Source organism: Mycetomoellerius zeteki, unplaced genomic scaffold (genome assembly GCF_001594055.1).
Source record: "Mycetomoellerius zeteki isolate Tzet28-1 unplaced genomic scaffold, Tzet1.0 scaffold124, whole genome shotgun sequence".
Lineage (NCBI taxonomy): Eukaryota > Metazoa > Arthropoda > Insecta > Hymenoptera > Formicidae > Mycetomoellerius > Mycetomoellerius zeteki.
The window spans coordinates 1,222,461-1,239,258 of NW_017256169.1; the positions used below are offsets into that span (position 1 = coordinate 1,222,461).

The following is a 16,798-nucleotide window of genomic DNA, read 5'->3' on the forward strand; positions in this document are numbered from 1 at the left end:
GATATATTCATAAACAGGTATAAACATAATCTTATTAAAAATTTAGAGCATCTCCTGACTTTTCGCCAGGATATATGCTGCAGATATTACTCTTATATATCCTTATTATTCACTTAAAAGTTACTGATTAAAAGTTACTGATTAATTACAGCAAAGTAAATGAGAGTTTGGAGTTTTTTGTCAGCAATTAGGTGCGGCAAATAATTATACATCCCAAATGGGGATGTGTAACTATTTATAACAACGCTGCACGCGAACTTCCACGCAAAACTCAAATTAAATCGCATAAAAGTGAAGAAGAGCGTGTCGCACGCATTATATAATGCCTCGAAACATGAAGCACAATTACAAGCCGTTGTCTCCATATTTTATTTTACTAATGTTTATTAAGTTTAAGTTAATTAAGGCGGATTAATGACTTTACTATTGTTATATGACAGCAAGACATTGGCGCACATGTTCGTTAATTATACAGAATATATCGATTTGCATGTTTCCGACCCACCATTATTCTCTACCTACGGATCGACGAATCGGGGAAAAAGAAAGGACGAACGCGGGAATAGGAAAAAAATAATTGTAACCTCGCGTGAAATACCAACCGGCCGCCGACGGTTGCATTCCGATGCAGCCTCTCTTTCGTCGCCGTTTAGCATCGTTTCGAGACAAACTTAATCAACGTCAAGAAAATTCCGCCGCTGATGGAAGTTTTATTCCGCAAGCAACAGGTACCTCAATCGTGATCGAGCGATCGTAAATGAGAGATTATGCATGAGATCATGTACATATATCATACTAACTTAGTTTCATGTTATTATACACGAAAGATTAGGGAGCAAAGTGTCTCAATAACTAAATGCGCCCAGTGATTGAAGATTCAACAACATATTTGTCAATAACAGCAAACAATGACAATCTAAAGAGAAGTTAAATATTTTGTATTAGAATAAGCAATAAAAATATATGATTTTAATTGCAAATTATTACAAAAAAATTATTTTCAAATTTTGCAAGACAGTCATATTTTTACTTATCTTTTTATCATCTTGAATAAGACATAATCCTATACAGAGAGTACAGAAACTTGCAACAACGTTTGCAATGTTATTACATTGTTATTGAAACATTGCATTGTTGCTGCAATATTTCTATAATGATCCTTGCCGTATAGGATAATTACTTTTCCAAATTTTTTAAAATATTGTACTATATTTATCTAAATATGTATTGTATATTTTGATTATAATGAATGAAAACTGAATTTAAAAAACTTATTTTAATAGAAATTTAGTTACTGATACAATTAATAGTGTAATATATCAGTTATGGAAATGTTCTTTTTTAAACTTACCTGATAGTATTTTTCGATTATGGACAAAACAAAGTTTCTTGTGGATATTAATTGCATTTGTAATACAACTAATTAATAATCAATAATAATATAGAACTGATCGTATCTTCTTATTAGTTCAATCATTAGGATATTTATCTTATACTAAATGTTCATATATGCTTTTGCAGTATGTGTTGGGGTAACCATAAACGTGGCTGCATTATTCATTTTCGCATTATTTAAATGCCTACTCGCATAATTGGCATGTATCACTTCTACTTGCGGTAAAGTCTTTGTTAGATAATTTTTCTGCGGCACGCAAATGGGAGGTTCACCCACGATCAAATTCCATTTACCCGTACAAGGCATGTTAATAGATTTCATAATAACAAAGGCGATATCTTTAAAGATAGTACACTGAGAGAAAAGTGTTTAATATTAGTGACTAAAATTGCAGGTAAAAAATTATATATTTAAAAAATATATGTATATAGTTAGCAATGAAAATGATAAACTATATATTATTTTGATATATAGAAGTAAAAATATAATACTTATTACTAACATTATAGCATAGTAATGGATTGCTTAATCTATAATTTAACCAGGCAGTTATAGTCATAAATAATAAACGCTTTTCTCTCACAATGTATTGTAAGTGTATTGTAAGATTTATCTTTTTATTATAGATATCAGGAATCGGCAGAAACAATTCCTAGAAAACATTTATATAACAGAGTTTTTATAATATATATACTTATATGTGAAGATTATTATAAATAACAAATTAACGAAAAGGGTTTTAAAGGATTACACATTACATTAATCTTGATTAAATAAATATTACCATTTAATTAGAACCAACTGTCGCCACTTTGACGCAGCCAAAAAATTTTTTCTACATAAATTAATCATCTCGCTAATTGCTCCGAATACACTGCAATTTAATGGACTGATTCACGAGGATGATTTAATGAGCGAGTCTCGGGAAGAGGCGGTGTCGATCCCTTGCACATCGAATAGGACGAATTTTCTCCTCTTCTCTCATGGAATGCAATGTTTCTCGGCGCCAGAACACGCGCAAAACGGCGCTAAACGGCAACCTGAAAATCTCGCACAAGCGAAAGTAGAGAAAGCTGCGTGTCTCGCGGAACCATGGCAAGGCCGTTGCTGTTTAAAGACGAAATACGCCTAACGGCGCCGTCCAGATGCCACAATCACGTGCACGGCTTCCAGATGCGCCACCGAGTATTAATCGCGTTCGCGCACCGGATCGATTATCTTCACCGGATACGATAAAACTTTCATGAGTTCGAGCGTGGACTGTTATTAAGTTCCAAGTTTATCGCACCAGTATTAGTTTTGAAGCGATATTGTTGTTTCGGTATATACGACATACTTATCTGCTAATGATTACATAAAAATGTTCGATTACTCCAAAATGTTAAACGCTTTTTATGCAACATTACATGACTCAGCTGGATGTGTTGGCCTAATTTTAATGCATGTGAAAATAAATTATGTCACATGTTCCAATGCAGCTAAAAATTTGTTATGAATATTTTCACATCTTAAAGATTAAGCTCGAAATTATAGATACCCTAGATGAAACAATTTGAACAACTCGAAACGGTCTTTATGTCAGTAAGTGTAGCTATGCAATTGCGAAGTTCACTCTATGCAAAGTCGCGTACGTTGCATTATTAATAATAATTCGCTCTGACGCGGCGGAGAGAACAAAGATAGAGAATGTAATTTCGGAAGCTGGAGGCAGCGCACACTGCTTGGCGCGCTTCCGGTGTGCTAGCTATTATAGACTACAGCTAAAACAAAGCGGACCAGGCCGTTAAGCCGCTTGCAAGTGCAAGAATCCCGGTAATGGAATATTTAATAACTTCGGCTCTCCGGTTGGCGGATCGACGCGGCGCCTGGCTCGCCTCGATACCGAGCCGAAGAAACGGTGTGGCTCCGGTGAAATTGACTCCTACTAGGTCAGTGGGTGACAGAAGGCGAGTGACGCGGCCAGATATTCGCAGATATTCGTCTAACTTGTTTACCGCTTGTTTTCAGTCAGAGACGCATGCAGATAAACATCGTACCGGTCTATCTCCGCGCTATTAATTGAAATTCTCTTTGCCCGACGATATCGGAGGCAGGGAGATTTTCTCGCAATGCTCAATTTCACTGACCGACGATATCGCGACGGATGAATTAAAAATAACATCTGCTTAGTGAAAACAGATATTTTTGCTGTACTTGTATCAGCTTTGCGAAATGAGTTGGATAACTTTGCGAAGTGTATATTTAGAATAAACTTCATAATTACGTTTTTTTTTATTATTGTTATTATCAATGTTATCAATATTATATACAGAAAATACACATATAATCTTTATTCGCGAAAAAAATTGGTTCGAATAACCAAATTTTGATTAGAACAATATAATTTTTTAATGAAAAAGTAAGAAAATTTTTGTTATTCAACATAATTTTTGTTCTAATTAAAACTTGGTTACAATAAGCAAATTTTGATTAGAATAATATAATTTCTAAATGGAAAAGAGGTAAGAAAGTTTTTATAAAAGAGTCACATATCAACAAAATAAATGATTATGTGCATACTGAACATTTTTCTCAATGTATCAATTAAAGAAATTTCTGAGCGAATACCAATTAGAATTATAGTACATATAACTAGCTTGGCTTATTTCACTGTTAAATCCGTAGTGTTAAATTTAACTTAACGTGAGTCGCCACTGCTCCTATTCAATTATATCGTTATTTTATATTAAAACAATAGCTATATTTGACACTATATATTGTCAAATTGATACAATATAGTATCAAATTTAACTATCGTTTTGGTAAAAAATAACAATATATTTAGTAGAAGCAGTGGTGACTCACGTTAGGTTAAATTTGACACTATAGATTTAACAGTGTAGCTTCCTTTTACCCTTATAATTTCTTATTTTTATTAGTACGAGATTAATATTTTAAACGAAGAGTTATATAAGTGTATAAGAAGAAATTAACGGTGACATACGAACATAGAAAAATGTTACGGTTGTCACAACCGGAAATAATGATAATTTTCGCCCATTAATACATTTGGTTGTGATAACCGTAAGATGGACATATCTTAACAGCCATAACCGTTAAGATGTGCTAATTTTACGGTTATCACAATCGTACTGTAGTTCTTATAACCCAAAAATGTATTAATGGGTGACTTTTGATCGTGGCAACCGTAGCCGTTTTTTCCGTGAATAGAATGTAATATGATATCTTCAAAAGATCCATATATTGTTATATAAAAAGATCCATATATTTTGTTGTATAAAAAATAATTAATTTCGACAGAATGGATAAAATGTAGATTGCCATTACTGTTTGTAAAAATATAACGAAGAATGTATTTATCCTAATAAAAAAAAAGTTTCCTTCGAGCCGGATTTGAACCAGCGACCTATGGATTTCTTCCGAAGGGAGCTTCTAAACCTCTACAGTCCACCGCTCTACCAACTGAGCTATCGAAGGCTTGTGCTGAAGGTTACTTAAATAAATTAGATCTTTTCGAAAGATGTTATATATACCTTTTAAAACGAAATGTTTACATATTACATTATATATACTAAAGTAAATGACAATATAATACGAAAGGAACTATTATCCGTCGAATTTATTAGCAACTTACGGAATTTATAAGAAAATAATCAATTATATTTCTCCGCTTTATGAAGCTATTGAAGATATAGAAGATACAAGTATTTACCTATAAAAAAATGAATAATAATCTGTTAAGCTCTCATCAACGTTGCGTAGGATATTAAGTATTTTTAAAAAAAGATTCTTGGAAAGAAGGTAGCAAAAAAACTCCCTCGAGTCGGATTTAAATCATTTATGGATTGCTATATTTAAATATGAACAACTGCAGTCCTCTACTAATTAAGTTTACTGTTGAATGTATAAACATCTATACAGGGTGTCTTCGAAATAGATAGCCAAATTTTATAAATATATTGTACCCACCGTAAAGATTTAAAAACATAAATTTAGAAACACTTTCAAGTAGGTTGATATGATTCTTTTTTAAGTTTATAAATATAATATACTGTTAAAGTTCGACCATTTATTTTTAAAACATTCTGTCATATCACTTCTATAAATAAAAGTGTGATATCATACAGAGAAGTATCAAGAAAGAAAAGTATTTGTGACTATAACTGTATGGCAAAATTATAGCTTTAGTGTAATTATTACTGCTATAACGTAATAATAATTATATTTATAATTCTATATATAAAAAATATACAATTGGCAACAAAAACAATTGTAGTTATAATTTCGATACAAATCATATACTTTTTTTGATATAGAGAACTATAAATATATAATTATAATTACTAATATTATAGCAATAATAACTGCAAATGAAGCTTTTAACTATAATTATTTTACTACCCTAATAGCACACTTTATTCGAGGGACGTTCTGGCGAACGTTCTTAGGACATAGGGATAGTCTCTGAATGTTCTTTGGAACATCCCTTGAAGATCTGTGCTATTAGGATACGCAATTACAGTTACAAGTACCAAACATTTTTCTCTCGTTATCAATGCAGCTATATCTGAAATGAGATAAAAAATTGATGTCTCGCAAAGAATTTTTATGCTTCAATTTAATTGCAATCTACGAGAATTATTCTTAAAAAAATATTTCATCATTCTATCGCTGAAGCTATTAAAAATACGTATTTCATTTAAGCGAAATAATTTCCGTGACAAAAATTGTGCATAATCTGACAATAATTAAAGTGAAAACACTGTAAAAAGAAATGTGTTTTATTCTTGTCCCTATTTTTTAAACACTTAAAGATGTTTTAGTTTTAAACTTTTTCAATAGACAAAACATCTTTAAGTGTTTAAAAAATGGAGTCAAGAATAAAATATTTTAATATCTCAAAATTAAACATTCTTTTTTCAGTGAACAAAGATAGAGATAAAAAAACAAGATATGTTATTAACAAAAACTATTTTTGTCAAACAAATAATGCAATTGGATTAAATTTAATGACTAATTTCTATTCGTTATTATAGGCCTTTAAAATTTGCAGTAAATAATAAAAAAATTCCTTCGAGCCGGATTTGAACCAGCGACCTATGGATGTCTTCTTTTACATAAACAATTAAACAACTACAGTCCACCGCTCTACCAACTGAGCTATCGAAGGCTTGCAGTCCATTTTTTCAGAGGTGTCCAATTATTTAAAAGAATATCATAAAGGAGTTAAAAGAATTCCTTCGAGCCGGATTTGAACCAGCGACCTATGGATGTCTCTTCTTGAATAATTAAACCACTACAGTCCACCGCTCTACCAACTGAGCTATCGAAGGCTTGCAGTCCATTTTTTCAGAGGTGTCCAATTATTTAAAAGAATATCATAAAGGAGTTAAAAGAATTCCTTCGAGCCGGATTTGAACCAGCGACCTATGGATGTCTCATTTTGCATTGAATAACTACAGTCCACCGCTCTACCAACTGAGCTATCGAAGGCTGTTGTTAATTGCGTTTAATATACCATCATAATTGATAAAAATGACCAGATAACCCAAGTGATCGGTGTGGACCCGTGTGTACAAATCGGCGATAAAAAGGCGATTTGTAAAACAGCGACGTAAATTTATGACATTATTGTACTAGCAACACACGTTTTTCGCTTGGTTTGGTATATTCCGGTGCATTGCCACGATATTAATGTAATGCTGTCGACGTAAGATAGGTAGCGAGCGTAATAATGAACCGTATCCCGCTACTGGCGTTACACGAGCGTTCCGCATGAACGAGCGAAATTCTCTTCCCACTCCGATTCCGTCGAATCGCCGGGACCGATTATTCGGGCCAAATAACAGGTACAATTGTGTGAAGCCGCCGTCTGCGTAACGAGGGACAAATTGCAGGTGGAAACCCTCGCAGCATGAGACCAATTCAATCTGGTGGAAAATCCCGTGGCGGTAAGATACGCCCATGGCAAGGGAAAATCTAATCTCGATGGAAAGTGATTATGCAGATTTCGAGGCAAAGGCAAGCCGACTGAGGCGTTTTCACTCGCGATGGAGAACCTGCTATTCGAAAATACCAAACAAGTTTAGCTACCATGCGACCTCGTTAACTCACTCCCTTTCAACTTTTTTCCGATGTTCAGTGTTGCACTTTATCGTGTTCAACTGACTTAATTATCGTACGATTTTATTTATTAACTTGTTACAATCCTAGCGAAATGAAAGTTGAAACATAAAACCCAGACCCCATTTCGCGCTAGTGTTCGTCGCTGAATCGGTATATTGGGAGGAAAGTGTTTGATATTTGTGAGTTTATGATTGCACGATAAGATAATTATAGTTAAGAACTTATTTAAGAACTTAATTAATAATATAATTTAATATAATTAGTTTAATACAATTTTATAATTGTCTTCGGGAAAAATCATATATTCTTTTTAATATATGGAACTGTAAGTATAATTATATATATTATTGTTATAGTTATAAAAATGAAGTTTTTATGCGGAAAGAAAGGTTTTGCTGGAGTATTTAAAAATTATTCAGCTAGATAGATTTGAAAATAATTATTAGACATCGGACTTTTATGCAGACATGCACAAAATATGCAAATTTGTACAAATATGCACACTATGCACAAATAAATATGCATTTTTAGAATGCTTTTTAATAAAACAAATTTCTATTTTTATATTACTTTCCAATCTGCTTTCTAAAAAAATATGAAATTACATAACAATCCGATGTCTAATAATTATATGAGGACGCTCAAGCATGATGCTGTAACGCTGCAAAAAAGTTAACATTTTCGCAATCAGTTTAAGCATCCAATACAATTATTTAGATGGCATCCAATAAAGCATCTAATAAAGCATCCAATAAAGCATCCAATAAAATTGTTTTCAGATCTGTATCTAGTTAAATTTTTAGACATTTCAGCATAAGCGCTTTTTCGTGTATCTATAATTATTTTATCATGCAATTATAGTCACGAATACTAAAAATACTTTTCTCTCAGTATAGTTTTAAATCTCTGAATAAGTTGCATATCGTACTTGCCACACCTCATTGCGTTACCCACGCACATTCCGTTCGCTTTTCTCCAGAAGGAGACGTTGCAGCATACGAGTCTTCGGAAAACAGAATCACGGACTAATGGACGACACGTGATCGGTTGGTCATTAAGATGACAGATGAGCATTGGTGGTATTGCAATAGCGAAAGCAGTTTCACCGATTTCGTTTCGTCAGCGACTCTTCCGGCTATCCCAAGGCTTCTTTTCAGACAAGCAAGGACGCGACCGGAAGATCGATTAAGCGATCGTTGGTACCACGGCGAAGTGCATTACGCGACCTCGAGACCGTCTCGTCAGTGTCACGAGAGCGCAAATTTCTTGCGATCGATCGAGCGGCGCCGTCCTTGTTATCGGCTCGCTTCGCGGGTTCTTTCATTTCCATGTGTGTTTTAATGGCGATTGGGACGCGATATCGGAAGAATTTTCGTAGTGAAAGGCATGAGAACGTGCCGTTTGCGACCTGAAGTTTATGCGACCGCCGTAGTTCGTTAATGGGCTCACGTTTGATATCTCTGTTTCACATCGCAATATCTCTAGATAGGGGAAAAGATAATTAATGTAGTCTCTTAATTAACCCATTTGTATTTCGAGGGGCGTGTGTATCTGATTATTTTTTTTATTGGTATGCGTACATTTATATCAACGGGAGAATTTATCGACGTTATGTTCGTAGATCGCTGTCAGATATTATAGACATCTCTGTATAAAGTATCGAGATAAAAGGATAGCTTTTTTTATTGACTTTCGCAGATGAAAACGAAATTGGATTCAAGAATGGCACGAGAGAACCTCGGCATCTTCCACTGTCGCTTTCAACTTTCAACTCTCCGACCATCATGTCTTCCCCACTCGGTGAGTTCTTCTCTCGCTTTTTTTTTAATGTCACTGAATGTACATCGAAGGTGTAACGGGATACCTATGTTTATTACGACACCTCTTATTATCCACAGGAGGATCTTACGAGAGAGGCTCGCCAGAAGGCGACTCATAATCGTCCGGATTGAATAAAGCACAGAAGAGCGTTATGCGATTTTCTTAATCACGAATATACGTTCGCATTATTCGATGAATCACGTACAAAGTGGATTATGATTATAATGGATTGCCTTCTTGTCTTTTAGCCTGAAAAAACTAAACAGTCAAGTACCGCATATTGAATGCAAAGTTATTAAAAGTCATCAGTCAGTTATTTGATAATGATTGTAGTTATCTTTAATAAAATCATAAGTCTAATGATAAAGATATCTAACATCAAAAATACAAATAGCTGGCAAGACTGAAGTAAAAGAAAAAACAATTCAAGAATTCTTGTCAGTGACCAAATAAGTGTAAAAGTTAAATTTTCAGAAAAAAAAATTTCATATTTTCAAATCGTTCATTGTATAAATATGGTAATTTTTCTTTGGATATATATAATAGATATAAAAACAAAATTTTAAGCTTTAATTATTATTTCGGGGACACACTTTTGAAAAAATAATTAAAAAATTTTTAAACGTGTTTGGTTCTTGCAGAAATTTTATATGTTACTTATGTTGCTATGTATCCCATATTTTACATTTACCTTCTTTCATAATATTAATAATGATAAAGAAAGAAATATTTTAAAGTAGCTTATGTAGTAGTTAAATAATAATTAAGTAATAATTAAATTAAACCCTTATATTTCCCATTTTCTTGTCGGAACAAGATTGTTTACAAAGTGATGCTATTAATGATTTGATGCCATAACTCAGACTTTTTTTGAATGTACTTAATTGAACTGTAGAAAACCTTTTAATTACAGTTTCTTGTAGAAAACTTTTCAATTACAGTTCTATATAATGCACATATTCATGTCGATCAATTTATTTATCTAAACGTTCAAGGGACATAGACTTATGAAAGCAGCCCATTACAGATGATCAATATTCTTACATAATATTTGATATCGCAATATTATTAATCATTGAAGATTATATTGATTCTCCAGATTGCTTATTTTAAAGGGGACATCAATATTATACAAAATAACTGTACAATAATGCTGAGCGTCTAGGGAACGCTTAATGCAATTAGCATCAAACGTAAGACATCGTATAAACAGACGCTGACATTAAATCGCCGACTATAAACCGCACTGTACAACGAGCTATATAACGGGATTTTTCTGTCGCGTCGTTGCGACATTATCGTATTATTCGCGTAAGCGGGGTCATTCTCATACTTACGCACATACGAGAATATACGGTCGGTCCCGCCGACGAATCTCCCGAGATTGCGCGGATAATACGAAATCCTCCTCCTCATCCGCCGTCCCCGCTGCATCACCGACTTCGGCCCTGGATTACATGACGTACGACGTTTGACAGTGAAAGTTCTCGGCGCGCAAAACCGTGTTATGTGCCCTCGAGCTGCCATGCAGTACGTGAACCACTCGTCCGCCCTGTCTTTTCTGACTCCCAGCCACGAGGACACGATTTTCGAGCTCACGGACCTCCAGAAATCCACATCAGTTAAATGAGCGATAGATAAGATCAGCGTGTCTCGAACTTTCAGGGAGGGTCCAAACAGCGTTCCTATTCTTTCTCTATCTTTCTTTTCTCTTTTTTCGCCATGTTAGAGTAGACACATCGAAAATAACTGAGACATCGTGAATCTTCTCGTGTTTATCGAAAATAAAATCGCAGACTATTTTCTCATCGTGGAAGGAGTTTATCTCACTTGGCTACTAGGTTGCAAAATCTAATTTAATGACGATTTAGATGCAAAGTAGGCAAGGCGAAAGCGAAACTTTCTGAAAACTGATGCGCTTCTTCTCACGTTTAATCCTCTTATCACTTTCTGCCGTAACATAATATTCCTTGAGACTAGAATCATCGATGGTGCCATTTTGACTCTGTTAATAACTTCGATTTGTTTCCTTTTCATATTAAATATACAATACAGACCTGCTATATAACATAGGCTTCCAAGGGTCGCCCTAATTCAGAGGATCTTACTCCAGAGGACATTTCCACAAAGAAAGAAATATATTAGATAATTTAACAAAGTTATAGCTTGTCGTTTAAGTCCAACATCTATAAATAAAAAGATTTAATAATTTAACAAAGAAATTATGTCTGTAAGTAATTATCAGTATGTTTATTTAGCTAATTTTTTGCTGTGTGTGCAATTAGAACTGCTAATAAGTTTTCTTCAGTAGCAAAAGTATGCACTATTTTAGCTAGCATGTTTTGTTAAAAATTTTGATCTATTTGGATTGAATTTCATGGAAATTATCTTTGCTGTGCAAAAATAATTTTCTACAAAGTATTTTAATATTAATAAATTTTCTGTGCTATTACAACAAATATGATTATTTATAATCGCTGATTTTATATAACTTTGTTACTTTATATAAAAAGGCTGTTTGTACTCGTACATTATGGCTGTAAAAATTTGTTGAATGAGTGAAGTGTTTAATTGTTTTAATAAATCTTTTTTTCCGCAGGACGTTCCTCGAATAGGTGCTGAGTGAAGAATATTGAAAATATAAATACAAATAATATAAAAATACAAATAATATAAAAATGAATCTTCATTTACCGAAAACAAGGATAAGAAATTACCAAATTGATATCTTCGACAGTTCTACAACAGGATACCATCAGTGATTCTAGTATTAAAGTTCGCGTTTTCTCGTCGCTCGAAATGGCATGAGATCGTAATCTATGCTTATTCAGGAAATCGTTAACGATCGGGATTTGCCGGGTGAAGAGCTATGAATTTCGTGGATCGATCGCTTGTCTTAGGGACACCCTGACCGCACTCCACCTCCTGCGCATCGTACCGCACCTCCTCAGGGGCAAGGTCGACCACTCCCTACTACCGTAGCACGAACGTCTGCACGTACACGTACGCGTACACGCGTGTGCACAATTTCATTGGTATACAAATGGAAGTTTGCACATGACTGCAGCTGCATTCTGCGTCTGCTTCGCTCTTTCTCTCTCTCTCTCTCCTTTCTCTCTTTTTTTCTGTCTTTCTCTTTCTCTCATTTTCGCTCTACTTTTCTTCATCCAGGGCACCGTGTGCCAACTTATCCGATCCTGTGGACGAACTGGTGAAAGTGACAAAAGGCAAGGTCGTCCCGAGCCGCCAGCGAATTACAAAATCAGGAATTCCTCGAAAACCATGCAGATTGGCCATGTATTGAGCGGGTATTCGATCGGCCGTGCGAGGATAACTTGCGCAAGGTTTATAAAAATTAAAGATTGAGCATTAAAACTGTGCATCCTTAGACGACAATTTGGGAAATGTCCGTGGTAACGCGGAAAACACCTATATCCTCGTGTCATCATAAAAACGTAACTTTTGGGGACGAAGTGGACAAATTTCAGTTAGTATATTTTAAATAAAAAATGTTCAGAATTCATTCATTCTTTCTTTATCTAGAAGAATATGCCAAAAATTTTATTTAAATGGATATTTGATATTAAATAAAAGTATGAACATTTTTGACAACAATGTAATTAAGTTCTAATGATTAATGTACAAATTGGCCGAAAAGAAATGATAGTGTAACTTGCTCCATTTTCCCATGTGATTTATATCTCCGGCAAACAATTAAATTTCACCGGCGATTTCTAACGTTGCAATTCAAAGAGAAGCATCGGTCTTCTTCACGAAAGCGTGACAAGGTGGTCACCCATTTGGGTGACCATAAAACGACTTCAAGTTATCTAGGTGCAGTCAGCAGTCGCAGAAAATATTGCAATCTCTAATAGTAATGATTAAAAAGATGATTTTCTTATTAAGTGAAGTCACGAGTCGACTTGTTGCAGCTTGCGTATCAAAATCAGTTCTAATCAACGTGGATAGTGGAATCAGGATTAACCAATGTCGTATTATCCGACCGCCGGATTATTAGATTTCGTTATCGAGTGCTTTATTTCAGTCAGTTCAATCAGTTTTGAATGTGCAACGCTCTCATATATAAACGCTGTATCCGTTTCACAATGTATCAAAGAATTGTTTCATTTTATTAAGATTTCAGGAAGAATGTAGTTGATACATGGAAAGAACAGTTACGTACATACAAAGTTATAAATAAACAGTTATATACATGGAAAGATCAGTTTTGCTGAAATGTCTAAAAATTTTGCTAAATATAGATCTGAAAATAATTTTGTTGAATCATTAAATTGATTAGGACATTCAAATTGGCTGCTAGAATGTCATCACTTTTTGTAGTATTACTCATCATGCTTAAGATTTCTACATAATTATTTTGATGGTCAAACAAAATTATATATTTTCAGATCTGTAGTTAGCTGAATTTTTAAATACTTCGGCAAAATTATTTTTTCTATTAAGGATATAATTAAAATAAGTTAAAAAAGATATAATTAAAATAATATAAATATTCTTTTATATAAAAAAGATATATTACATTTTATTAAAATAAAATATAATTTTTATTATTCAACTTCCGCGATTATTTGATCTGGGGCCGATTCACATTAAAGATAATCAAGGTTCTACAGTATATCTTCACAATAGTGAAGAAAACGAACAATCTTAGGCGTAATCTAATAATAAGTATGGGCGTCGCATATCGTTGCACGTCGCCGAGCGAGACGTAATAAGCGGTAGTAAAGTTACGTGGATCTCATGGAGAAATGTGCAGGAATAACTTGAAGCGATCCATGGTAGATTTCCGGGAAATCAAGTAAATCGCGATCTATGATGACTGTTTGATCGTGACAATCGATAGCTTCCTTATAGATAAACGATCTGTGAGTATGGTCGTGACGCGTTTACACAAACGACGTTGAAGATATACGATTACGGGTTATTTTCCATGAAATATGATTTTCCAGCATTAAACTGACGGCGTAATGAAAAACGAATGCAATATATTAGTATGAAATATTTTTGCACGCAGTTATGTGAAAATTAATTGTTTTTTCCTTACGTAAAAATTATTATTCATGTATAATAAATTTTAAGCATTTATAATTAATAATTATAATTAATATTTTTAAAGTATTTAAGCATAAAAAATTTAGATTAAAATTGTTATTTATTAGAGTAAAGAAATCTTTAATTCAAAATAAATAATTATGCTTTTGATAGAATTTATAATTTTTACTTCATTTTTATGTGCAGCATTAAATTATTTTAATTACTTTTAAAACAAACATAGTTAATAAAAGAAGAGAGAAATTAATTGTTAATTTATAGAGATATAAAATATGTTGTAATATTTTGTAATATACAAAATAATATAAAGAAAGAAAGAGAAGATTACGAGATAAATAAAGGCTTGACTTTTTTCCCTCAATTACTTAGAATTACTTTTATGAATTTATTGCACAAGGAAAAATGTCATATAGGATCGACATAAGGTATCTTGCAGCGAAATTAAAGCCAAGAACCTTTAGCCATTCTATTAATATTCTGGACATTCTTCCTCTCTTGTTTTTCGTTTGATATAAAATCCGATATGTCAGGAACTCATCTTGTTTTCAAACTGAAGATGTGTAAAAATGTAATAGCATAAGCCGGTCCTGTCGACACATTGGCAATATAATCTAGAGGTCAATTTAGAAAGGTGGATCATAAAATTTGGGTCGCTATATGAACTTTCTTCGAATCGTACAACTGTTTCTTCTAGTGACTTTTTTTAGTTTCTTTTTGCCGCGAAAAAGTGCACACAACGCACGTTCCAAGGGCCGCAGCTAATATTTCTTGTGCAACAAACGATATATAATGGCCGGCGACAATATATATTTTCGAAAACTCCATTTAACCTGCCACGTAGCAAAGTTTCCTTAAACGCTATTCTTCTTTGTCTCGAAATGACTCGGTGCATAATAAACGTTCGGTTGACACGTGAGTCGCATAAAGAAGCAATACACGAAACAAAGCGCCGAACAAAATTGACATCAATTGTATACACAAAGAACGGTTTTGCTGAAGTATCTAGATAGTAAAAATTTAGCTAGATAGATTTAAAGAAAATTTTATTGGATCATCTAAATAATTATATAAGGATGTCAAAATTGATTATTAGAACATCAAACTTTTTACAGCATTGTCATCAACGTTTAAGCTTTCTATAGAATTATTTTTCTGGCCTAACAAAATTATTTACAAATTTGTATATAGTTAAATTTTCTTCAGCGCCCTTTTCGTGTAATAATCTATTAGGTTTATACTCATTAATTAGACAAATTATTAATTATTATTTTCAGCTTCTGATTATTCTTTATTATTTTTTATGAAAGTCTATAAAGTGAAGCATACATAGAAAGAACGGTTTTGTTGAAATATCTAAAAATTTAACTAGATACAAATTTGTTAATTTAATAAGTAATATTACTTTTCTAGTTCTGCTCATAGCGTTTTAAAACCGAAAAAGATTTCAACAATTTGTAGAATCAGATATGTATATAAATTTACACAGAAATATTTAAGCACTAAGATCCTCTTTGATCGAACATAGGATTTTTCTTATTTAATTATATTTATTTTCATCGGCCCAAATTTATGTCATAATTGTTTCTCTGCATGGCAACGTAAGCCTCGATTCATTAGACTTCATCATCGCAATAGTGGCTGATAGAATAGCACGCAGTGCATGCATGCTTACACCTAATACGGTTGTGTCCTTCGAGTGAATGACAGAAAAATTAAAAGAAACAAATTCTCAGCGTATGACAAATTCGACTAACAATTCGAAGAAAGCGCCACGTATTGGCGCATTCTAACGCATTCTAACCGCCGAAGGGAATCAATAGCGCCACTGGCCGTGGAGCGATTACGGTAAATAACGGAAGGCTGTTTGTGCAAGGTGAACCACCTTCCTTCTCACCTACGGAACAGATCGGCCGACGTACCTTTCCAAACAGAATTTCTCTCTCGCGATTCTCTTTCTGAAAGTTTACGGCGTCGGAAAAGAAATAATCCCCGATGGATTATTTCGCGTCTTGTGTATACGCGGTGTTCTATAATCTTCCAACGTTAATTAAAATTTCATTAATATTGAGATACCTGACGAGTGATTTAAAGAAATATTGCAGATAATAACCAATTTGTTTTTTTTAAAGAGGACTAAAAATTTTAACATTTCATTGTCACAGGAGGAAACAGCTACATATGTGTTTCAGGACACCGCGTAAACGTAATTCTTCTTAATACCATCTTCTTAATTAACTCCTTCGCGAATGTGACTAGTGATATTAGCTCCAGGCTAGCAATTATGGGCGCGACGCGCCACGAGAGTTAATCTCTGCATAAAGTTTTCTATTTAATAGGACGCCGATGAGAGAATAAATTCCGCTGTCGGTTCGGATAAGATTT

General features: G+C 33.6%; 4 non-coding genes across 4 annotated transcripts; all 4 read right to left on the reverse strand.

The window, feature by feature from the left end:
• Nucleotides 1-4,774: 4,774 nt before the first annotated feature.
• TRNAY-GUA (transfer RNA tyrosine (anticodon GUA)) lies at nucleotides 4,775-4,873 on the reverse strand. The gene is made up of 2 exons: nucleotides 4,837-4,873; nucleotides 4,775-4,810 (listed from the first exon to the last, which is right to left on the reverse strand). It is a non-coding gene; the product is annotated as a tRNA-Tyr (tRNA).
• Nucleotides 4,874-6,465: 1,592 nt separating this feature from the next.
• On the reverse strand, nucleotides 6,466-6,566 carry TRNAY-GUA (transfer RNA tyrosine (anticodon GUA)). The gene is made up of 2 exons: nucleotides 6,530-6,566; nucleotides 6,466-6,501 (listed from the first exon to the last, which is right to left on the reverse strand). It is a non-coding gene; the product is annotated as a tRNA-Tyr (tRNA).
• A 66-nt stretch (nucleotides 6,567-6,632) lies between these two features.
• On the reverse strand, nucleotides 6,633-6,729 carry TRNAY-GUA (transfer RNA tyrosine (anticodon GUA)). Its single transcript has 2 exons — nucleotides 6,693-6,729; nucleotides 6,633-6,668 (listed from the first exon to the last, which is right to left on the reverse strand). It is a non-coding gene; the product is annotated as a tRNA-Tyr (tRNA).
• Nucleotides 6,730-6,795: 66 nt separating this feature from the next.
• TRNAY-GUA (transfer RNA tyrosine (anticodon GUA)) lies at nucleotides 6,796-6,889 on the reverse strand. Its single transcript has 2 exons — nucleotides 6,853-6,889; nucleotides 6,796-6,831 (listed from the first exon to the last, which is right to left on the reverse strand). It is a non-coding gene; the product is annotated as a tRNA-Tyr (tRNA).
• Nucleotides 6,890-16,798: the final 9,909 nt, after the last annotated feature.